The 26,806-nt window shown below is 32.9% G+C and overlaps 1 protein-coding gene across 3 annotated transcripts in view; it reads right to left on the reverse strand.

Moving 5' to 3' along the window:
* Positions 1–24,480, reverse strand: part of LOC145725101 (orexin receptor type 2-like) — a 130,378-nt gene extending 105,898 nt beyond the window's left edge. The window contains exon 1 of one of the 3 annotated variants that reach the window (XM_081973704.1): positions 24,325–24,480. The gene's annotated coding sequence lies outside the window, so the exon portion shown is untranslated. Of the gene's footprint in view, positions 1–12,970; positions 13,179–20,025; positions 20,188–24,324 lie in introns of those variants that run through there. The other 2 variants (XM_081973707.1, XM_081973706.1) reach the window with 2 other exon arrangements.
* Positions 24,481–26,806: the final 2,326 nt, after the last annotated feature.

A 26,806-nucleotide genomic window follows, 5' to 3' on the forward strand; every position in this document is an offset into this window, starting at 1 on the left:
TTTTTTAGATTTTGTCTTATTTCTCCAGTACGTCTAAAATATATTATAGTATATTGATGATTTTTTTCTGATTGTCAAATTGGCTTACTTTATCTGACTGGAAACTTGTTTCTTGAGTTTCCTTCTACAATTTATCAATTTTAGTGTGAGAAAAGTACTTTTAGGTTTTTACTAATTATGAAAATCAATTCACTTCATTTGCTTTCTCATGGATGTTATAACAGTCCACTGTTAACGTAGCAATTCAAACTTTTTTTTAAACTTAATAACCTAATTTTACTTTGGTGTAAGCTTTTGGAACACATAATTAACTCTGCAGACATTTGCTAATTGAAATAATTTGAATTTCTAATTGACAGTAAACTTAAACCTAATAGCAAATTAATAATGAATATTCATCGAGATTATTTAATTTAAGTTCGAAGGTACTGTGTGCAAGGGACAGGTCAGGCACAAAGTAAATAGAAGACTAGTATCTGCATTTATAGGGTAAAGAAGTCAAAGAATACAACTTGAAAATAAAACGACATTACCTTTACAGAAACCTGTTTCATTTCCTTTATGGAGGTATTACCAGAGCTGCAGGTAGTAGAGTTTAATTTAACGGAAACTCTAAAAGCTTGCCATTATTGCTTAGTAATTTGACGTCTAGGAAAATTGGAATGCGCATTCTATATTCAAACCGCAGATAACGGTTTTTTTTTTACACCTGTTGCGAGTTTTGATTTTTGTTTTTCACTCGTACAATGTTGACCGAGTTTTAACCACCTTTGAATTAATTATATCAGTGAGGTTTTGGATTTTATTATCCCAGATAGCAGGCATTCGAGTGACTCACGTACCATTTTCATGGTTCATTTCATTAATTGTACTCGTGTGCATCGGGGGTGAAATGATAAAGGCCCAACCTACACACAAATTGAGAATAGAGTGTATTTGATTAGAAAAGGACGATTTAATAAAGTCCTGGAAATTCTCCGAATCTAACCTAGAACTTTAGCAAATATGTAATCACAACAGTGGAAAATTTAGGCTAATTTATTACTAGCACACAATGGGATTGGGAGGTTAAAGCAGATTTCGACCCTAACAAAACGTTTACCTTAACACAATAGATTATCTGCTAAGATAACATAACATTTCATAATGAAACGCTGCATAGTGATTGTAGAGCGTAAAAACATGTTCAAAAAGTTACATAAGAATTTCCAGATTTTAACACTGCATTTTTTAACCTTACCTATTAACTTATTTCAATACTAGGAGAAGCGAATGAAGACCTGACATATTCAACCAAAAGTTACCAAAAAAATTCCTTAGATTTAATTTATGGGTTTGGGTGTCACTGTCATAAGTTTGTTGATGTTTAGGTTAGATAATAGCTATTTATGTAACCAGTTACGAAAAGATCGATTTTGTGTAACGAATGAATGTTTGTAGGGCGAGCGCAGCGAGGTCCTACAATTTGAATGAGTTACACAATAAGACATTTTCGAAACGTGTTGCATACATAATTTTTTCTAATTTTGACCAAAAAGCAGTAAAAACCGTCTTTTAAAGTGATTTAACACAAATATTCACTTTCATAGCACCTTGTATAAACAGTGACAACGACATGTTATGATGGATATCGCCCATATGTTTCTACGGAAATGCATAAAAACAGGGAGTGATGAAATGAACATTTCATAACTAGTTACATAAAGTAAAACGTTTTGTCACTCTAATCAGTTTTGAAAAGTGTCACTTTATATGCCATAATTAGAAAAATAAAGTTATAGTACCGCAGTATAAAAATAAGCAACACATTAAGTAATTTAAAGTTATTGGAAGTTTGTTTAATTGGTGGGTTATTGAAAATTCAAATGGTGGCCGAGCTGGTGTTTTTTGACATAACCAGTTTATTTATGATTTCTGCTATGTAAATCATACCGCCAACTGGCCAATCACATTTGACCACAATTGCCAACCTAATTCACAATCACTCCTAGTTTTTAAATAGAGTACCTAATTAGTATAAATATTATAATAAACAAACTGTTACATCTCAATTCTGTTTTTTTTTTATAAATACAAATATAAATCTAAATTACTTTCTGCTTAGTAATTTCTGACTGTTGCGTCACATTCTTTATCTCATTTCATTAGACAAAGATTGACGAAAAATGTGTGTTTTATAACATCGTACCAGCTATTGTCAGCTTGGCGGATCAATTAATGTCAGGCTATTGTTATCGAAGTCCAACAATATATGAACCAATGCCAGATGTGTCCCAAGAGCAATTTCATTTACAACCCATCAAACGTAAATTTACTAAGAATCAGTTTTTAAGGGTTCAGCAATATTTCTTTCCAAGCGTAGCAAATTCTAACTTCTTTAAAGAACACAGTTATTTTTTACCCAAAACGATTACTTTCGCACGTGATGCAATAAAACTTATCCGTTACTTCATCGTTCTGATCTAAGACTGGGTCGCGTGGGGGTACGCGGCCAAATCGGTTCTGGAGAAACTCCAAGCTGTGGAAAACATTGCGCTCAGGACAGCGGTGGACGCTCCATGGTACGTCAGAAATGTGGACACCCAGGGAGATATGAAGTTTACCACCGCAATGGAGAGGATCAAGCAGAGCGCAGTGAAGCTATTCCAAAGAGCGGAGCCCAGCGAAAATCAGTTACTGCGAGAAGCAGTGAACTACGACCCGGCGCTAGAAGCACCCCACAAATGCCCCCGATACCAGTTATTGGATAACGGGTAATTATTAATAAGTTTTTCTTTCCGTTTCAGATAGATGATAATTCAGGACCAACCAGCCAAGAAGAAGACCACAATTTCCCCCAGACCTTCCCCCCGGGTGGCGAGAATTTTATTCTCAAAATCTGGGTAGAACCTTTACGCAGTTATCCCGGTGCTAACTGGGCTCTGACTGCACTCCTGGCACTTTCCCCCGCTTTGCCTACGTAAAAGGGGGAAAACCACCCCACTCACCAGACCCTAACTCCCCAAAACCTTAAGATGTAAAAACAGACGGACGAAAGCCAGCTGTTTGGACAGACCACCAGAGATGGACGAGCTGACGAAGAAAGAAGAAATGGAGGACAAGAAGAGCACCAGAAGAGTGCCTCCGTCAGCGGGGGCATCCCATGACATGAGGACGACGATGCAACTCTGGGAACTTCCCGAAAGGGAAAATTCCTGGACTTGTAGCGACTTCCTCTTCCAGACCTATCCTTTCTCAGGTCTACAGCGATGGGAGGGTAAAAAAGCAGTAGTCTTGTTTGAGCCATCTATCTGAGACCGCATTCCCTGCCAAAGAATATTGGCGTGTCCCTTTCCAGTCCTCTTTGTTTAAGCTTATCCCAGATGGCCTATTTGGACGAGCCTGGGAAACCGAATTTTGGACTATAAAATCAAACTGCGACTCTCTCAAACCTACCATCACCACAGTAACTACGATAGATAGTCTGATTGCTTATGGAATAGGTAATTGGAAGATATACCATTGCATTTGATTTTTTCGAGATATCTAAGATGAAAGTGCAATTTTTGTAAAAACGCCCTCTATCGAAAAGACCGAAAACTAAATGGAACATTGTTTTGGGACACTCTACAGGACAAAAAATGCTCTTTAAAATGCGGCAAAAACAAAGTCTCTACGATTAGCTGTTTTCGAGATATTTCATTTCTTTCAAAGCAAACTTTTGACTACTCCCACCACTTCATTTGAAGAGATAGAAAAAAAAGTTAAATAAGAAAATTCTTCGTAGAGAATAGGGGATTACTTTTATGAGATTTTTACTATACCTTTCCATTTAAATTTTCAGAGTGTTTAGACATTTTTCATTTTAGTGGTATCGAAACGTTTCCTAGCGGTGGATTTAGAAAGCTGAAAATTATTTTCAGTATTTTCTCTTAGCCACATTTACTAATAAAAAAAATTCTTGTAGGTATACTACGTATAGTTTCCGAGGAACAGCAGACACTGTACCGGGTGACCCAATAAGACTGTTCCTCGGCCATATCTCAGAAACCGTACGACCTATGACTTTCGGGTTACAAAAATTACTAGGTAAATTGGCCATGAAGAATCGCTGGAAAATGTTTTCAAGTTCTTAAGATGACCTCCAGAGGTGCCAACTGCCATCTTAAATTTAAAAATTGCATTTTTTATAAATTTTGCATAACAAACTACTAAGTTTTTATTCACATTTTTAAAGAGAACCAGCTTTTAAGCGGCCAAGGAATGCTCTTTTCAACGATGCCAATTTTGTTAATATTGGTCAAACCTTTAAGAAGTTAAAGCGGGTTATTACAAAAACAATTGAAAACCCCCCACCAACTTTGTTTTTGAAATAACTGAAATTTTTGTTTTACGAAAATGGTAGATAAACTGGTCACACCAAAATTCCAATTTTCACAGTCAAAATTCCAATTTTAAGGTAATGCTGTAAAAGTACACCAGCTTAATATACAGAGAGGACGCGCAGGTTGGAATAAATTTATTTAAAATTAAGGGTTTGGTTTTTTGGAAATACTATATATTATATGGTAAATGCATGTATACAATTAGCGGACCAAAAGTACTTTTAATTAAAATAATTTTTTTTAAAAAAAATTATTTTTTTAATTAATTTTTTTTTAAGAAAAAAAATAATTTTTTTTTAATTTAATTTTTTTCCTACTTAGAATTTGATGCACAATTCAAAAACAAAATTAAAAATAGGTAATTCTATTTGAAAAAATTAAGTTGATGGTAGTAACTTATTTTTGGGCCGCCCTGTAAAAAACCGCAGACAAAAATAAATATCGACGTGTAGGAGCGTATTTCTAAAAAACCAAACCCTTAATTTTAAATAAATTTGTTCCAACCTGCGTGTCCTCACTGTATAATTTATTGTACTCCTGCTTTAAGTTATAACTTAAAACTATAATCATTTTGACAATCAATCAATATCACATTTAATCACCGACATACGTTTTTTGCTGGTGATTGTGACGCAACAGTCCGAAGTCACTGAACAAAGAAAGAGAGTGTTAATTTTCCTAAATTTTTTATAGTGCAAATTCGGTCTAAATCAGTACACAATCGCGAAACTAAAACTGGTTGAAAGAAACTGTCCTCACTATTTATCTACTAAAGTAATTCAAAGTGACGCTATCTAGAGTTTTTCAAGTGTTCGCCTTTGACTGAAGCTAAACATTTTAAAAGTAATTTATTATAAATTTGTCGTGGCGTCGAAAAACATGGTGAAAAGAGACGATATTTTTTTTTGAAATTTACATTTTTAAAAGAAGCTGGAAAAAAGTTAATTTAAACCGAGGCTTGATTGCCATCCGCAAAAAGTAATTTATCATTTTTTTCGCCGGCTCACGCGACAATAAACCGAAGATTTTTATTTATTGTCAAAAATTGGGTGGCAAGGATCATCAGACACCTAATGTCGGGGAAATTATCATTACTCAAAGACGTAATTTATCCCAAATTTTTTGTCAGGAATTTAAGTCAAGGTCCCTAACCATATCCTTTGAATTACCTAGATACTTAGTTTTTTTTCAGGTTAAGGTAATATGCAGCCTCAGTCCATGACAGTTAATGAGTTCAAAAAAATTGTACCAACTTTTGATTTTCAAATATATTAAGTAGCCTTTCTGTAAATAATGTTTTTTTATAAAATATTGCAAAAAGTTCTACTTTTTTGTAATAACTAGTAAAATTTATACTAAAAACTAATATTTTTCTGAAAAAATTGAAATAATAGAAAATCTATTAGGTATATAATATTATTAACAAAAAAGAGAGGGTTTCATTTAAAAAAACTGATATTTCATCTGCCACGAATTTATGAACCACCCCGTAAGTAAATCCCCATCCAAAAGTAATTTTAAACTAGGCATCTCAATATTCTCTAAAACTTTTCTATTTAACACTTTTTCGAATTCTTCGAAACTGATGAGATAATGAACTTAATTTACTCTATCGTTGACTCACCCTATACACTTTTATTACATCTAACTTTCTATAATACTTCTACAGATAAATTAGAAAAATTTTGTATAAAACTCGTTCGAAAAACATTACATAAATAGCTATTAGCCATTCTGCAATTGAATTAAACTAAGCTATTTTTAGCCAAAATTTCTAGTTAATAATTTTCACACTATGCTGCTTCTATTAGATCTAAATGGAGCCTACGCAGTTGAAAATTTGAAATGAAACAAAGCGTGTGATGCTATTAATCCAAAGCGTTAAAAGCTATTATTTAAATCAGCTCAACCCTCAACCAAAAACCAAGAGAATTATTATTACCTTTCGTAACCAGAATTCAGGGTTTATTTGGATGTATTGTGTCATATTAATAGCGTGGGCAATTGGAGCCTATAAATTCAATGCATTTTAATTGTTCATAATTTGAATATCAATAAATTTATGATTGGTCAATCAAATTGTTGGTTAGTTAACGATTTTAGGGTTTAAATTACAAAAAAGTTTGGGGCACAGATGTAGTTAAACACACCAAAGTATGTCGCAGTTTTATATCTACCGGGTGTAACATTTAACTTGAGACATCTCAATATCTCGAAAAATAAGCACTTTTCGAAAAAATGTTTAGTATCAAAGTTGTATTATTCCGCGGGGGAAATACATTGATGACAAAGCTTGTATTCCTCTGCCCCTCCATGTGGGGGGAAGGGGGGAAACTTTCATTTTTTAAATGGCACCCCCAATTTTTTATTGCAGATTCAGATTCTGCGGCTAAAAACACGTGGAATTTGTTTAAAACATTTTTTACAAAAAAAAAACTTTTTTATTTATTTTTTTTTTATTTATTTTTTTTTATTTATTTTATTTTTTCATTTTTTTTTTCTTTTTTTTTTGTTATTTATAACACCTATGTATCCCTAGCAACGACGGTTTTTTAAGATTTAAGATTTTACCAAACATTCCGGTAAGACATGAGCGAAAAAAAAACAAATTTAATTAAAAAATGTAAATCGTCAGTCGTTTATAGCGCCATCTATCGTTAATACAAAAAAATGTTTTAAACAAATTCCACGTGTTTTTAGCCGCAGAATCTGAATCTGCAATAAAAAATTGGGGGTGCCATTTTAAAAATCAAAGTTACCTCCTTGAGGTAAAAGAGGAACACAAATTTTGTCATCAATGTATTTCCCCCGCGGAATAATACAACTTTGATACTAAACATTTTTTCGAAAAGTGCTTATTTTTCGAGATATTGAGATGTCTCAAGTTAAATGTTACACCCGGTATATTTTTTTAATATCGTTAAAGAAAAACGCTTTGTGTTTTTGTCATTTTTAGAGTACAATTCCGTTGGAAGAGAAATTCATTGAGCTGGACTAAGCAAAGCTATTGGCTATTTCAGTTAGGGAATGCTAGTATAATCGAATTTTATTAAATGTTAAAGAACATCGGTATTCGGTATACAGCACGAAATTTCAACAAACTGTATATTTTTTTATTACTGTTTAATAATATGCTTATTCACTAGTTTTGAATAAATAATAACACCCATTACCTACCCGTGAGTAGTGAGTGATTACTCACTGATTCAGTCCACAAACGGACACTACAATATATAGCAAAAATCAAAGTAAAATGGAGTGACGTAACAGTTAATAGAAACACAAACATTTTTAATTCAATTTTTTAAACGTTTGCTTTATTATTTGTCAAATTTAATAGTAATTTGCGCAACTAGGGATTAAAGTGCAACTTTTGCTCCCGCGAACAATTTGAGACCCGACGCAAAGCGAAGAGGGTTTCAAAGTTCAAGGGTGCAAAAAGTAGTTTACTCCAGAGTTGCGCATCTAATTTTTTTTTACGACCAATGTTTTCCTAATAACTCCCTAAGTAGTGAGTGATACTGTCATCTCTCAAATGAGGGAGGAAAATTTTACTTTCTATGGGAGTCGTAGAAATAGTATATTCTATATTAAGAGCGGAAAGTAGTTATTTGCCGCATGCACATGAAAATTGCAGCTTGAGGCGAAGCCGAACGCTGCAATCATGTAAAAGCGGCAAAAGACGATATTTTTTCGATGACTGCTGTGGGGTGGAGTAGAAGGACAACTCACATCATTTTCGTAGCTCGAACTCATTGTCACCGATAAATCACTTTGACGGAATGGCTTTATTTCAAACAGGTATGTCAAGCGTTGTTATGAAAACGCCGAAAAAGTTGGTGGGTAGATTGTTAGTAGAAAGCGAAAACGCTCTAGGACAGAAAATGATTCACTTTCTGTACACGTGCGGCAAATAACCACTTTCTGCTATGAAATGGAAGCGTACATGAGGTACTTTCAAAGTCAGTAGTCGAAAAAAATATTTACCTTACTATTACATTATAACGTCATATTTTAAGACGATAGTTCTGTCCTAAGCTTGGAAACTGCCAAATTCAATCCTAATGAGGTACAAAACAACGAAACATCGTTGAATAGTAACGAAATCAGTTTATCTTTGATTTTGGCATTTTATACCTTCATAAATGCATTTTTGGCATTTATAACATTTGGCTGTTTCTAACTTAATTTTAATCTATTTTTAAATATGACAATCGTGAAAATTCTTTCCATTAAGCTGTAAAACCACAACACACTCTAGAGTGAAATCAGTACAAACAGTACCAAACGTATTTTATGGCTTTATGAGTGGAATTTTAAAAATTATGACATTTGGTTCTCAGTTCAAGTTCTGTCCCAAAAACCGTCAAATTCAATCCCATAGAGGTACGAAACATCCTTGAAAAGTAGTGAAATCAGTTTGAGTTTGGTTGAATGCATTTTATACCTTCACAACGCATTTTTGGCATTTATAACATTTGGCTGTTTCTATCTTAATTTTAATCTATTTTTAAATATGACAACCGTCAAAATCCTCTTCATAAAGCTGTAAAACCACAACACACTCTTAAATCAATTTATAGCTTTATGAGTAGAGTTTTGAGAGTTATGATATTTGACCGTCAGTTACAGTTCTACCCTCGGTTCTGCCCTAAACCTGGAAACTGACAAATTCATTTTCATGGAGGAACTGTGTGACTCAATTTAGAAAACACGATTATATTTTATTACCGGTCCAGAAAATAGTAGTTTTTCTAATCAGTGTTAGCTTAATCAAAGTTAGGTTTTCCCACACGTGAAAGCAGTTAGACCACAGTTATATGATTTATGTTTTCTGTCAACTTTTCTAATTGATTTGGTGCTTGATTTAGATGCCTGTTTGCATTGCAATTTAACAGTGTATTTTCAGATTTTACAAAAGTTAATTTTAATAACAACTGCGTGCTCTTTAAGAAAATTAAACTATATACAGGCATACTCTATTTTTAGTGTCACACTGTTAAAGGAAATCCAGACGCAATCACACATAAAATCAAATCGCCTAAACAGAATTTATTGACATCATTTTATATTGTCGTTCGAAAATTGCTCGGATATAAAATATTTACACATCATATAAGTCAGATTTTCTTTTTGTAGTTTAGAGTGAAGCCAATTCAAAACTACAATTTGTGTGACTTTACTATTACTAATAATAACTTAATCTCTGTACGAAACAATTCCTAAAAGGATAACAGGATTGTGCACTTATTGAGTTAGAGTTGACGTCTAGGATAAAACCCTAGCTGGAACTCAAACAGATTGGTAATTAGGCTGCAGTTAAACATGCATAGTTCGTTAAATATTTTACTAAAGGGCGTAAAAGCGCCCTTTAGACATTTTAAGCAAGTACTAAATTGCTTAGGAAAGCCACATTTGCGTTAAATTAGTTAGTGAAAATGTACTGGAATGCTTTAATGGTTTTCTAATTAAAAGCGTTAGTGCCAATGAGAACGATATACACTAAATATGTCAGCGATATTAGTATTTAATCTCAATCAATTTAAAAATTTATTTTTAAAATAATTTTCATTTTTAATAAAGCGTTGGTAATGCTATTGAAGTTTATGTATTATACATAGGTATATATTTTATTAATATACACACATAATTTTGGGATATTTATAAGGCATTTGCAATGAGTAAAAAGAACAAGTATCAGGAGGTAACAATAATACAAATTATAACCCGTTTGTGCATTAAGCGAGGGGGACGGAAGTCCACCATGTTTGATTGCGCATTCGCCTACTGCGCAGTTGAATTGACGCAGTCATTGAAAGTTTGGAGTTTCAAACCCGCAAAAATTTGTTGTTTGTATTTGTTGTAGTATAGTGTTAGTTTGTTTTGTTTGTTTGTGGTTCTTTAACAGTTGAGTTTTGCAAATTTAAATTAAGTTGTACAGTGGACAAGATTAAATTTAGATCTGATAGTGCCAACCGGAAGTTGACGGCCGCCATATTACTCCCCCCCCTCCCCCTTGTTTCTGTCACCCACTTTGTTTGCTATTGCTCCTTCCTGCTATGTTTACATTTTTTTTTATTCATTGGGCATTTGAGAGTAGTTTGAGGCATTGTCTGTATATTTCAAAATGTAGTGTATTAATATAACAAAATTGACTGAAAATTGGACAGAACAGCATAGGCACATGTAATTATTATGGTATAATCTTTGTTACATTATATTGAGTTGAAATAATATTCATTACAAATTATTATAATAATTTACCAATTTTTTCAACTTTTAAATTACATTTTAAAGTCACGTGACTGTTTTTGACAGTGTTGCAAGCTCTAAAATGACATTCATTCAAAATGTAATTTACCAAATTTTTTAATTTTAAAATTTAATTGACAGATGTCAACTGGCCTTTACTGGGTTGCAAGAACATGCAAAATTGCATTTTCAACGTCACGTAACGTGTATTTTGCAATTTAAGTTTTTAGAAATGTCTAAATTTAATTTACTATTTTTTAAGTTTCAAACTGCGTTTTGAAGTTCACGTGACTGTTTTTGACAATGTCAACTGGCTTTTACAGTGTTGCAAGCTCAAAATTGTATTATTAACGTCACGTAACGTGAATTTTAGAATTTCAGCTTTTACAACTGTCTAAATTAAATGTACCAAATGATCAACATTTAAATTACATTTTAAAGTCACGTGACTGTTTTTGACAGGTGCCAGTTGGCTTTGACAGTGTTGCAAGCTCTAAAATTCAAAGTCACGTGATGTGTCTATTGCAATTTCAGCTTTTACAACTGTCTAAAATAGTCTAAATTTAATTTACCAAATTATTAAATTTTAAACCAGATTTTAAAGGTCACGTGATTAATTTTGACAGATGTCAACTGGCGTTTATAGTGTTGCAAGAACATGCATGCACGTAACGTGAATTTTGCAATTTATAAGTTTTAACGACTGTCTAAATTTAATGTACCATTTTTCAAAGTTTAAACTGCGTTTTGAAGTTTACGTGACTGTTTTTGACAATGTCAACTGGCCTTTACAATATTACAAGCTCAAAATTGAATTATCAAGTCACGTGACCTAGTTCTTACAATTTTACTACTGTCTAAATTTAAATTACCAATTTTTCAACTGTTTCTTTTAAGTGATAAGTGTCTTTATTTGACACGTGGTAACTTGGTTACTATGACAGTTAGAAGATTCGTGCAAACGTCTAAAAATATTTTTTGTTTGTCAGAATTTGGAAAAACAGTCACCTGACCTTAGAAAATCAATTTTAAGCTTTCGGCACAAGGTCAAATCAAGTGTCAAAAATTTGGTAAAACCTTTACGTTGTCACCTAACCTAACCTAAAAACTGTCAGGGGACCTTTAAAAAAATCAATTTTTAGCTTGTGGGTGTTTAAAATTTGGAAAAACATTCACGTAACCTGAGGAAGTAATTTCTATTGAATTTTTTTTTATTTCTTGAAGACTGCAAATATGAAAAATCAACTGTCATAATTTGAAAAATAAAAACTATTGTTTTAAGCTAACGCAATTTGGAACTGCAAATTGTGAATATTTTCTTTTTAAGCATCAAATTCTAATGTAAACATACTTAAACCCGGTTGAGATACATAATTTTCCATTCATTTAAATTGATTTATTAACCAGGACCGTACGCAAAAATTGGTATTATCCACACGAATAAACTCAATTTTTTCAAGTCCTAAAGTAAAATATAACGTCAAACTCCACACGACATGAAATAACAACAAACATTTTAATAACTGGAAAATTTATTTAGATTTAATTCTCCTGTGTCCATGTCGCTATAAATTGCTAGTGACAGATTGTCCTGCAAAACGCCCACACTTTTATGGTCTATAATCACGCAATTTTTGTATTATGCTCGTTTTTGCCTGAAAATGCGGTTCTATGTCACGACACCAAAAAAAGACTCTCCTACAGCCAGAAAAACTGAAGTTTTGACTTTGTTTTTGCTCACTGCAAAAGTGCTTGGTAAACACATAAATAATGACAAAACTTTGCTTGCACTAAGAGTTTTAGGACACGCAGTTATTGCCAAAACTTAGATAACAGAGAGTTGTAAAACTGGTCGAATATTAAATGCCTAAACTTCAGTTCCTTGATCCAAAACTCAGCAATGTCGAAAGTTTCTAGGGAATTTCTTAATGCAAATCATTTTTTTTCATGACTTTTTAATATTGTCTCTGAAGTTTTGAGATATCAAACTTTAGGTAAAAAAGTTTCCCAGTGGACCTGTATCTGTCCAAAAAGTATTACTTAGGGAACAGTTGATGGAGTCGTGAATAAATTTCGGCAATAAAGTTATTTAGGACCGGGTGAATGCGAATCTGTTCAAAACGTTTATTGAAATTGAATTCAAATTGGTTTTTAGGGGATTTTGTATTGATATTGAAAATCGTCAATCTATTTTGTAACATTAATTTGAATATATTTTTAGAGTATACAAAGTGATTCAAATGTTGTTAGAGACATTTTTTACTAGAATAAACTTAACATTTTACTTGATTGATTTTGAACTAATTGAATGAGCAAAAATAGTAAACCAATATCAAAAGTTTGTCTTCACTTACGTTTTATCAGCAATTCCACTTGCACTTTCTAGTAGCACTGATAACTACCTTAACTAAAAGTTTATTTGAAAATACTTAATTATTGCGCGTACTTATTAATAAGGTATTAATAAAATTATAGACGGCACAAGCTCAATATACTAAACAATTTGTCTGCATTAGTGCATAATGCTTTCGTTTGTTTGGCTGCATGGCAAATTGTGGTGACCCCAGTCTAAATAGAATTAGCTGAATGATCGTTTTATGCATGTTATTCATTGTATGCACTTTTATAACCTCCACGAGTATTAGTTAATGCTTAAAATGCTTTTTAGAGATTAGTTTAGTAGATTTCGGTTCTAAAGTTTTCCAGGCTCCTTAAATGATGCTAATAGTTATTCTAGTTTAAAAATAGTAATTGATTGTTCAGAAAAAACTTAAAGGCAACAATAGCGGTTTAAGCAGATAGAAATAGTATATTACATACTCAGGTGGAAAGTGTTTGATTTCTGTCGAGAGATTAGGTAGTTCGCCGAGACGACGTAAAGATGAATTTTATCTCGAGACAGAAATTAAACTTTCTACCGTGGTTTGTATACTATTTTATTTTCACCCGGGTGGAAAGTAAAAGCAAGTAATTTTTATCTTTCCACCTGGTTTACACATAAGAAATAACGTTATTACATACCTGGTTGAAAATAAAAGTCTATTTTTACGCGAGTTACAGAGAATATAAGTTTCTAAACATGTTTCATACATAATTTTGTTTAATATCAAGTATAGCAACATGATTTCTAATGTAATATTTTAGAAGATTTAGTTTTTCTTGACATTCCCATATTAACTTTATTGAATTTTAGTAATAAATGATATTTCAATAAACAACTATTATCTGCAGACCAGATCCATTCTATTTTCGCATCAAGCTTAATTATTGTTTTTGGTTGAAAATTTTTACCAGAAAAATAGCCGAAAATAACTTTTTTCGGTTATTCAATCGAAACTGTTTCTTTGACAGTATTAAATACACCATTTTAGTTACTAGGAGAGGTGAAAAAATACTAAAAGCAAATAAAACGCAGTTGTCGGGAAAATTTTTTATTTGAACTGCAAAATGAGATTGTTATGGCGATTGCCCATATGCTACTAATGTTAATAATTGAACTAGCCAGCTCCGTATTTCGTACTTAATGAAAAAAGCATTAAATTCCGAGAAATTGCAGTTTTCTATAACAATTGAAAGCTGTTATGTTGAAGTTTGATGGCAAAAATAAAAGTAAAATTGTTTATTAAATTTTGTCCTGTTATTAGTCAATTATTAAACGCTTAGCAAAGATTTAAACAATCAATTATTTACTAGAGGTTTCAAAAAATTTTACCTACGACCTCAGTGTAAATAGCTATTTACGCATAGTTTTCCGTTACGTAATGAACCTCTCCTACGCACAAACGTTGTACAAAAAGCGCACAGTTTTAAGATGGGCCACAAAATACCGCTCTATTGCTGGGAAAAATTGAGTTTGTTTACATTCCTTCCTTTATCAGAGTACCTATATTAGATGGAGATTATCGCGTAATGCATTGCTCATACAGTTTTAAGTAACTACCACTTTGTCTAGAATATTATCTGCAATAGCAAACACATCAAGTAATATTACTGAAAGTTTTCCGTTATTTCTTCTTAATAACTGTAATGTCACCATAAATAATTATTTTAAGAACACTAATAACACTAATAATTATTTAAGTAACATGATTTGTGAATTTTTTTATTACGTTATTATTTTTTTCTTTAGTGGCATAATACCTATGATTAGTACAAATATGATGTCAATACCTTGAAAATATACTTTTTTAATGAAAAGTTACTCTGAATTATATGAATTGCGAAAACAGGACTTTCCATTTGGTCGTAGGTAAAGTATAGTACGTCACACGTGCTCTAAGGCATTTTACGCACTCATGGAATTACACACACGCCGCACACACGGCAAAATCACTACTTTAGGAGGCCAAAAATATACGACATTAGAAAAAGTTTTATATTGTACTTATAAACTAATTTCGTACTCTTAACCTACTTACTACTTACCTATAGGTATCTAACTACTTACCTACACGAACCTACCTACCTATATCGGATAAACTAAATATAAATAAAAAAGTGAATTTATGAAAATAAAAAAGTAAGTATATTTTACCATACATAATATACTGTAGGTATACATAGTTAATTTAATTACTTATTAGGATGCTTCATCATCATCATCATCATCTTCTACGTCTTCGACATCATCATTCCTGTTGATGAAGTTTTCTATTAACGGATTTTCAAGCATTTGTAAAACCTCCTTCGCAAATGGTTTCTTTTTTTTATTGTGGCTCCTTCTCTTTGACGCAATTATAGGATCGGAAGCTATAAGCATCCAGTGCGCTATGTCGGTATTGGTGTGGATCCTAGAGGTTTTTCTGGCATGGAAAAGCCGTACGCTTTTAAATTCCTTTTGGCTGGTCTCAAGCACATCTTCGGAAAATAGACCTACAGGTAGCGGCAACTCCTTAATAATATCTGCTCCATGAATCAAAAGTTTGTGGACCGATGCACTCATCTTGTACCAGCCATAAATATTAACGCACATTTTGGCTGTTTCAATACAGTAAGTTTTGAAAATTTCGGTATTGATGTAGAATCCGCATGATAACACGCTCAGTATGTTGGAAAATCTTCTGATGATGTCTGTATTTATACCCGTGATATTAGACGCTTTTTCAGGCTCAGCAAAAAATTTTCGAGCCGTGTTTCCATCATTGGAGTTGCCGCCTCCTTGTTTTGGCTGGTCTACCACTAGACCCATTACCTTGTAAAAGTTATCCGTAATTTCTTTTTTTCTCTTTTTTATATTTTCTTTGGTTTCTGTGCCTCTGGCTTGCCACTGCTGCAATTCCAATTTATAGGAGATGTGAAGCAGATACTCGTAACACCTCAAATACGAATGGAGCACAGATATGCCAAATTTCAAAGGAGCTTTGGAGTATTGCTTTCTCAAAAGCAAATCTATGTGGTTTAGCTCCTTGGGTGTGGCTTTGCATATGTTGCATGCTTGCGTTGATGATGTGTCTGTTAAAACGTTGCAAATCTTGCCATCCATCATTGTACAAACAGCATTATGTTTAAAAGTGTATGTATTGACGCCAAAAGTTACTTTCGTAGCATGTAGCCTTAATATTTGCTCTTCTATTTCATCGTAATGCAGCTTCACAGATTCTTTTGTCTCTTTCTCAATCTGCAGACGAATAATGCGGCTATATCTTGAAGAGGAAGGACTAGGGTTTTGCCACATTATCTGTTTTCCATTAGTAGTTGTTGTTACTGACATTTGTAATGGCACTATAGTGCACAAAATAATGTTGGTGTCTCCATACAATGAGTTGTTTGAAAAGCATTGTTTATACAGTGCGTTTTTTTTAACGCGCAACATAGGATTTCACGTGTTAAATTTTTAAGCCCATGTTAGACCATTTTATTTTGGAACTGCAAGTCTATAACTTGACAGGTGTGTCTTTAGTACCCTGAAGCTTAAGTAAGTCTACCAATTTGGTCTAAAAAGTGATTAAAAACTGGAAAAAAATCATTTTTTTTCGAAAAGATTTTATCGTTTCATACTCCCTGTATGCATTGTTGTTCCTTGTTGTTTTTATAGTGGCAGGGCAGGTAGCAGGTAAAGTGACATATTTTGATTGCATCACGACCCGACATCTTTTGAACGTCAAAAGGGCATTTTTTGATTGTTTGGAATACTGTTTGGCTTCAAACGGAGGTCACTTTGAACAATTCACTTATAAAAATACTTCTTTTGTTCTTAATTTTCTTGATATAAAGTTAATGATCACCCTGTTTTACTTTCTACGCCAAATTTTACCTGCTACCTGCCGTGCCAGTATCAAAAACAACAAAGAACAACAATGCATACAGGGAGTATGAAACGATAAAACCTTTTCGAAAAAAGATGATTTTTTGCAAGCTTTTTAACACTTTTTAGGCCGAATTGGTGAACTTACTTAAACTTCAGGGTACGAAACAGCCACCCGTCAAGTTTTATACTTGTAGTTCCAAGATAACATGGTCTAACATGGGCTTAAAAATTTAACACGTGAAATCCTATGTTGCGCGTTAAAAAAAACGCACTGTATATGGAATGACCACCACTTCCGTCAAGACCCCATTTGTACACCACTTCAATGGGTGAGTTCTCTCCGTGATTGTGGTGTAAAAGAAGTACATCCTGCTGTACTTCTGCAAGTCTGTGAACAGTGTGGTCAAGAATATCTTGTACGGGGATTTGGACTTCCGTTTCTGATATTTTTAAATTGTCAGGGTAGCACTGTTTCTTTGTCTGCGCTATAACATTGTAAGCAGGATATATGTATGTTGGCGCCACGAGATTTTGCTCCTCTTTGCATTTGAATGTAATCTTCTTTACCCATGTCAGAATCGATAATGAAGGCTAAAGCCTCCTCAGGGGAGTAGGGTATGATACCAGGGGCCTAATTCTTCAAAGCAGGGAACGAAAATCTCAGGAGAAGTGTTGATAGAATGTGACAGAAGAAGCTGACAATAACGGGTTCCTGTCACATTCTACAGGTCTTTCTCTTGATAACTCCCTTCCCTCGTTTCAAGAATACGCACCCAGAAGTCTTCGGTGAATCATGAATTTTTTTTATCCGTTTGTATCTGCGGGGGCTGGTAGTCAACGCCAGATTCACCATTTGTGCAGCTGTTCTTTTTCCACTCTTTGTTAGACTAGCTTGAGCAGCAGCACACAATACCTCGGGACTTGTTTTGGCAACGATTGGTTGAACTCGTCTTCTTTTTGTTCGTACAGAGCCCTCTTCGAAAGATTTAGATGGTCTGCCTTTTACACCTTGTAAGTTTGAAACGTTGCTTACAGGTTTCACGGCTGGCAGTATTAAATCGTTTTTTAACCATTCTGAATTGCACTTAGTGAATCTCTCAATCTTCCAATTCGATTTCTTCCACTTTTTCAATAATTTAGAAACAAACACTTTGAGAACACCTTTTATTTGTAAAACACTGTCTTTTGATTGTTTGTAAACTCCATGATTGTCCAATATATAACTAATTAATCGTTCTACACACTTAGACGACGATAATTTATAAAAGTTTTCATTTTGTAACACCAGAATTAGGTCCATTTTTCTAACATGTAATTTCGAGTAAATTTGATCACTCCGACTACCTGTAAATAAAAGAGGATAGTGTCACAATGAGTTGGTTTGAGTTCTCAAAATTCACATAGATAACGGCAAACTAACTATTTAGTGGAAATATCAAAGTCAGAAAGCGGTACTTAGCGGAACTTTTTTCGTAAGTCTAAGTTAACATCAACTTTTAATAGAAAATAAGCTTGAACCGCAATGTAATATTTTAATACTTACGATAACATTGATTTTATTTTAACTCTATAAATATAATATACATACCTGTAGATTCCATATTCTTGACCACTGTTGATATTTAAACACAAGACGAACGAAAAAATGCGTAATGTTACTTGACGGTTTGGTAAGCAACTAACAGTACAATCACTTCGCTTACCTGCCGGACCCTAGCACTCATTTGTTATGATCATAACAAAGGCGACTTGATGCGCTTTGGGATAGATTGACTACCTGACTAAACAAATACAAGCTAATTAGGGCTCTATCTCTATTTCGATAAATTGCTTTTTGGCCTCCTAAAGTAATGATTTTGCCGTGTGTGCGCCGCTACGCGGCTTCGTGCGTAACTTTTTCCATATCGTGCGTAAAATTCTTCTTACAGCACTAGTTACGTAATATACTATTGATACATTGTTACGATATATCATTTTACATTGAGTTTTGCCATACTAAAAATTTATTAAAAAATCAATTAATGTCATAATTAATAAATTAAGTAATTATTACAACCATATCTATGTATACATATTGTATCTTTTTAAAATTACTATATGTTTATATAATTATAAAGCTTACGTTTAACACGACTTTTTTCCTGTATGCAATTAAATGTATACAATATGTTTTGAACATCTTTGGTAAAAACGCATCAACCAATTACATTCCATTATCAATAAATAAACAAGTGTGTGTTAAGTGTAAATACCAGTTACTAGTTCGAATAATTTGCTTATTGTCCATTTAAATTACTTGAAGAAATGGAAAATTAACATTAAGTATGTATTTTACACTTGGAGAACAATAATGGACCTTACAATGTTGCAAATTGACGGCGTTTGTCTATTTGCAATATTTTGTGTGAACAGACTTGATCAAAAATTCCAAATAGAACACTTGATTGATCTTTACAATAACCTTAAATGTGCTTTACACAAAGTGTCTGGTTTTTGAGATATTTGAGATCAAATTTGGCCATAACCTCCCCAACAGATTGCTCGAACCGTGTCATCAGTGTGTTCAAAGTGACACCCTGTATATTATTATGTCATTCGTCTTAGCATTTTTTTTCCCCAAAGTATAATTTAATAGCAACAGAGTTGTTGCAACAAAATTTAATTTTTAATTAATAAGTAGATTTCACTTTTTTAATACGTTATTTTTGTATCAATTTATACATATGTACCACCCATATAAAATTCCAGAACAAAACGTAAATAAATAAAAGTAAAATTTGCTTAGGTATGCTTATTAACTTAAATGTATCTGATATATTAATGTCGGGTAAATATTTCAGTTAAAATGTAGGTAAATATCTTTAGGACTTTTTTCTTGTTAAGTCTTTATATTTGTTTAGGGAAATTCGTAAAACATTAGCCGTTTGAAAAAGCAAATAATAAAAAAAAAAATGATTTGCTTATTCATTTATTCACAAATCAACTTATTATTTTTTGTCCAATTAAAATACAGACAAATTAACTTTGAGTGCCATTTGTGCTTTTTATTTGCAATAATTCACAAAAATTAACTGCCAGATTGAAAATGCATTCAAAGTAAATCATTATAAAATATTACCGAAAAAATATTATAAAAATGTTAAAAAATTAAAAATCACTTACCATACATAGAACACTATTGCAGCACTAAACTACACTAAAACACTTATTCCTTCATCGTTGACTTTTTGATTTTCAGCACGTGAAGCTAGTTTAAAACACTTTTATGTTTCAAGATCAAAAGAGCGAACTTGAGCGCAAATTTTCCAACGGAGCGCTATAGAGCCTGTTTCGTATAGAGAAAAGCGGACGAATAGAGGTGGAAAGTGCTGACGCGAATTTCCCGCCCTGAGGAATTGTCAACTCTCGAAAAAGTTAAATGCTGCGCAGAGTTGTGCGTTAACGAGATATTTTTTTAAGTAAATCCTAGTTTAAGCTGAATGTGAAAGGTGCAATTTACTATCATTTATCTTCTCCTTGTAGAATTCGAGTTAAACCTGAAGGTGCATCGTAAAACAGCACTGTTTTTCACAGTCAACCACTAAAACCTTAATTACAATTTTTAATTAATCTGAATTGCACCATTTCCACACTTGCATGTTTTTTTTAAGTTTTATGTGCTATTAAATATTAGCGGTAACCCACTCTAACAAGGTTGTAAATTAAATACAAAAAATATCAATTATATTACTTATCATATTATTTCCAAGATGTTTTGTTATTATACAGGGTCCTTGAAAGGTGCGGAAAAAATGCTACCACAAATTCTCTAAGCTTAAATATGACGATATGGCCCAACTTATCTCAGTTCAAAACGTCGATGATTTCGGAGATACAGGGTGTCAAAAGTTCAATTTCGTATTACTTTTTCCAAAATATTTTTTTAATAATTGTACACATTTAAAACCAAATAACTTTTTTGAGTATTTAATTTTTCAATAAAGATTTTTATTCTCCAACGCCTTTTATCTAAAAAAGGTATACGTGGTAATAGTTGATTTGGGCAGTCGTTTTTGAGATATCTGGATTTGATATCCAGAAGATGAATTAAGGAAACGTATTCAAACTAAAATTGACGTTTTGAAAAATGATTAAGAAATGCTAAAGAGAATTAAATTTAATTTTTAAAATCTTTGTAGACACAAAAATGGAAGTCATTTTGAACATTTGTTAAAAGCTTTTTTTAATTAGACTGTTTAAATTTTTGTTGTCGATATATCTCTTAATAGGAATCATTTTTACTAGATAATAAAATTAACAACACATTTAATGTATTTTTTTACTTTTTAGTGCCAAATTTTACTGTTTAATGAGTTATTTTAATTAAACACCTAGACTTTAAATTGTGTTAAATTTTTTCCAATAATAATTTATACCTGGTCATAATGAAGTATATTTTCTAATTCCAGATATCTCGAAAACGGCTGCCCAAATCCATTAAAAAACCATTTAAATCCATTAAACAACCATTTAAAACAAAATATGTTGGGTTAATTACTTATTTTTCAGATACTCACATGTTTGAATTCTAGGTTGAGTTTTGATGAAACACCTTAAACTTTATTTTTAGTTGTTAGTGTATTTTATTTTTATGTTAGTGTTAGTGTAAAATCATTTTTTTATAAATTGTATCTATTTTACATGTAAAACAATAAATATCCTGAAAGAAGACAGCTTAATAGGCTAAATTTAAGACGCCTGTATAGCTTTTCTTATAAGAAGAATGTGTCATTTACAACACTTACTGAAACCAGAATAAAACCTTTCAATGAGGGAAAAGTTATACAAAAATAGCAGTTGAAATTAAATGAACCTACTAAAACCAGAACTAAAAAGTTTATAATAAATTTTCAAAAGCTAAAACAGTAGCTTAATTTATATTTTCCATAAAGACATAATAAATAAAATTTAAAAAATACGTAAAATGTTTTCTACAGGGTCATTGTACCGCAGCATTTTTATATCTTTGATATTTGTTTATATCAAAGTGACATTAAATGTCAACGTTTTTAATTTGACAGGATGACAAAATCAATAACGTGCCATTTTTGCTAAAATTGTTTATTTCATATGTTTAATATGCGAGAAACAAAGATGCAAAAAGATGACGTCATTCTCAAAAGGTAAAAATCCAACTGTAAATTAGAAAAAAGTTGCGCAATCAGGTGGCCATATACATGGCGCTTTCCAAAAGCAAATGTTCTTTTTCATTTTTGAGATATTTAGAAAAAAGTAATTTTTTGGATTTTTGATTTTATTTATTTTTTAAGTGATTTGAAATCTACCAAAAAAACAAAAAATACTTTCTCATGGCACCTTTTCGTGCTCTACAAGATGGTGTCTATGAAAATGTATTACAACGTTTCGTTTTTTTGAAATCAACACCAAATTTTGTTTTTCATGTTGATCGAAAAAAAGTACATACAGTATTAGATAGCTTTTATGATAGCGATTTCAACGATGTAATACACAGAATGATCTGTACCGATTCTTGCGTTATGGCCAGCACGATCGCCCGACTTGACACCACTCGACTTCTTCCTTTGGGGTTACTTTAAAAACCAAATTTACGCTCACTAGTTTGACACTAAAGACCAACTTTTGAGGGCCAGTTACCAAAGCATTTAAATTCCGTAACTCCAGTTCTAGTATCCACGGTTGTAGATTCAACGGTTAGAAGAACGTATCAATGCTTAGAAAATAATAGTTATTCAAAAATTTATTTATTATACTTTTTGTTTTTTTTCTGGTTTTAGTAGGTTCATTTTATTTCAATTGAAAAGTTTTCAATTGTTTTTTCTTCTTCTGGTTTCAGTATGTCTTGTAAATGACACATTCTTCTTAAGTTGAAATGAAGTTGAAAATGCTCATTTTCGGTGCGCTGATAAAAACGTGTTATTTCTTGCATAAAACTTTTTTCTACTCCTACAGGGATATTGGTTCATTCCTTAACAGTTTAGATATTCCCAACGGTTGAACGAATACAGAATCCTAGACAATCTTCAGGCGTAAAGAAATAGACCAATCACAGACAATCTTCAGCGTGTGTAAAGAAATAGACCAATTACAGCTAATCTTGAACGTAAACAAAATAATTCTTCTGTCATCCTCTGATGACAGTTGGCATCAAAACATTGCATTTTGGCTTGTGTTTTGAGGCAATGAAAAAGCCGTTCAAGTTTCAGTTAGTGTTCAATTAAAGAGTAAAAACATCTACTTTATTATATGATAAAGCAAATGATACAAACTTACAATTTACAATGAATCAAATCCATTCAACACCTCAACCTAAAAGACGAAGTTAATCAGTGTGTCACCCGGTGACAATCCGGGACACCGGTCAAACTTTGGCTGCGTTAAAAGTGATAATGTAAACACGGAAACGGTTCAAACATTGAGAGTTTATTTGTGTGAAATTTGGTAAGTAATTCCAATTAGTCGTAGAAAAAATAGCCTGTAAAACTAGGGCGAATTGTCCATATCGGCCTCGTCCGATTGAGCACTACTCCGCCTTCGGCGTCGTGCTCAACTTTTCGTCCTCGTGCGATACATCTTTCTGCGGGACATCTTTTTCACCCTTGTTGTACAATATAATATTAAGAGTCTGGTGTGTTAGATTACTCTCCAATATATAATAGAATGATTTTATATGCTGATTTTACGCTACAATATGAGCTCAAGCTGATACAAACAATAACTATCTTGTCGGCTTTGCCTCCCACGGGAAACTATCACGCCGCACGGTAAAAACCTTTTTTCTGGACTGGTAATGAAATATACTATTTTGACGCAACAACCGGTTCAAATCATACTGGTTTATACATCGTTGAATTCGCTATTAAAAGGGCTATCTAATACTGTATGTACTTTTTTTTCGGTCCATTTGAAAAACAAAAGTTGATGATTTCAAAGAAACAAAACGTTGTAATAAATTTTCATGAGCACCATCTTGCAGAGCTCGAAAAGGTGTCATGAGCAAGTATTTTTTTGTTTTTAGATATGATTTGAAATAACTTCGAAAATAAATAAAATCGAAAATCCAAAAATTCTCATTTTTAAAACTCTCAAAAATTAAATAAAATATGTACTTGATTTTCGAAAGCGACAACTTTTTTTATTTTAACCGACTTCGTATCTCCTATGGTTTTAGAGATCCTCATGCAATGCACCCTTATCTTGGTCACCCTGTATGTGAAAATCCGTTATTTTACAAATTGAATCACCCTGTACATTTTAAAAACTATCATCATTTTTTATTAGATTTACACGTATGACCTATCTTCTCATACATTTATTTTTAACGTTACTTAAAAACTTTACTCCACCACATTTATATGCGAGAAACTTGTATCGGATTATTAATGTGCTTTTATCAGCAATATAATTATCTTGTAAACTTAAAAAATAAGAAAAATTACTCACTGCAAAAACTAAAAGTGGTCCATACACAAACCATTTATGTATACAGTTTGATAACATTTAACTACCGTCCGCGTCGTATAAATTACTGAAAATCACTGGCATTGTGTTATTATTTCCTTAGTCAATGCAGAATTTTGCATTTAAGCACAATAAGCTTGAGTTAAGGCGACATTTGCTACGACAAAATCAGTTTAACTGCGTCGTATACCGGTATATTATCGTAGTCCAATTTGTATAGGTAATTAAAATAAGGCTTTCCAACATTTAAAATATACAACTGCCTGTTAAACCTGGCTTAAAATAGTTGCCCGCTCACTAAAAGGTATAGTCTAATCGCAATTTTTTTGGATCTACACTGTCGATGAAATGTATAATGTAATGAGATGTATTGAAGCGTCAAGTTTAGTTAAATGTGAAAAGTTCACATCTTCATAAAGAATTCTTATCATCTATTTTATTCATGCAAGAAACCCAGAGTTATAAGAATTCCGATGTAACTTCCTAGATAATGTGCATTTGCCTAGTTTAGAAACATACAGGATTTGTAAACGCTGAGATAAACTATTGATTTAAGACATTACGAGAATGTAATGATATAACCAGTTTGGACATGATAACATATCTACAGACCAACAATTTCTACAGAAATCCTCATAGTACAACATAGTATCGATCCTCAATCCTCATAGTACAACATTCAACAATAGTCAACATTGTCAACTGTCAAGTGTCCTTTAAATGTCGTTTGTTTCAAGTTTGAATTGAAGTACACAACGTATCCCCAATACCGAATAGTCTTGAGTGTATGGGGGTATGATGTATGATGTATGTTTCCCCATTGGGTTGAAGTGGTTGAGAGAATGACAGGGATGGCGCATGACGTTGATGTTATGTGGACTTGCCTGGGGCGTGTTGCCAATTGACCGATAAAGTGTGTTTCGTCCCGGGAGCTGTCTTTGGACTCGGCAGTAAAGCTTGACAGCTCCGTGCCTTATACACACGATTGAAGATGACTTGTAACTGCTATATGTAGTTAAATCGTGACAGACGATGCGGGTTTGATGTTAGCAGCGTTTTTGATGCGTGGTGCCATCTGTGTGAACGTGTACGAAGTGAGTCACCACAGTACTCCCCTTCCAGTGACAACGAAGTGATGTATGATGGAGTAGTGAAGAGTAATTGGGGATTGACTGAAGGCAAGGACGAAGTTGGTTACGAGTTGCGGCTGTGCAGCGATGGACTTGGAAATGCGACCGTGTTGGCATTGAAAGTGATTCCATGTTATCTGCAGCCAGAAGATTGCGTGTTGCTTGTCGAGGGTCACCAATTATGGGGGTATGTTCTCTAATTGGATTTTGATGTGGGTTTGATGTTAGCAGGGTTTTTGATGCGTGGTGCCATCTGTGTGAACGTGTGCGAAGTGAGTCACCACAAGTGCTTATTCTATAGGAGCCTAGTGAAATGAGATTTCTCTCCTATAGCGTGAACCATGAGAGAAATCTCATCTCATTTCACTAGGCTTCAATATAATAAATCTGTATGCACGGTGAAGAATAGGTTGTTTACAAAAAGAGTGAGTGAGTCTTTTTGTGAACATCCTGTAGAATAAGCACCCTGGCAGCTGAAGGCCGTTAAACCAAAAAAAAAAGTACACAACTCGTACACAAGTAAATTGAACCAATCCTGTCATGTGACACTTGAATAAACGCCATATTTCGTCAATTTCTTTTTAATTTTAAGGTAAGAGCAGGATAGAAATATGAGATAAAAAATTCAGAACGTTTGGATTAAATCGTCAAATTCAACTCGTGTAAATTGCAACTTTAGTCTAAAATCTTAGAGAGAGTAGAGTTTGAACTCTACTCTCTATCTTAAATTAATATTAACTCTACATTATTTGTACGATACGATATTATAACAAAAGTATCGATCCGGCAAAAATATCGGATCGGATCACCTGTACAAGAAAGCCTAGAATGTCACTTTTAATGGCGGCGTTAGCGGTTTTCGTTTTGTACACAAACCTATACAGATGCAGTAGAAAATATGTTCTTTTTAATTTTTTCGTGTAGTTGATTAGAAGTGGTGAGTGAAAAATCAAAGAACACTTCATTCCTGATCCAGATATGTATAGATATGGCTTTTTATACCCAATAAAGTCCAGCCAAAGCAAGTTTGGTTAGAACTCTTTGTCCTGGAAAGTACAACAAACTAATGTGAAAACTGCTCAATCAAAGAAAATTTGGAAATCCTTGAAGCTAGGTAAGCAAAACTGGTAAATGGGTTTTATATTATTACCAAGACCTTTCTTTTAAAATGTAAATGTGCCAATGGAACTTCTAAAAGCTGTCCTGTTTCGTCAGAGTAAACCTTTGTTGCTCTCAAAATGCAGGCGGCCTCAAAATGTAACTCACATGCCTCTTACTTATTGCCTCTTACTATGTATGTAAGAGGCAATAAGTTTACTGAATGAGAAAGCATA

This window comes from Ips typographus, linkage group LG2, assembly GCF_016097725.1.
Source record: "Ips typographus isolate SLU linkage group LG2, UJ_Ityp_2.0, whole genome shotgun sequence".
NCBI classification, from domain to species: Eukaryota; Metazoa; Arthropoda; class Insecta; order Coleoptera; family Curculionidae; genus Ips; species Ips typographus.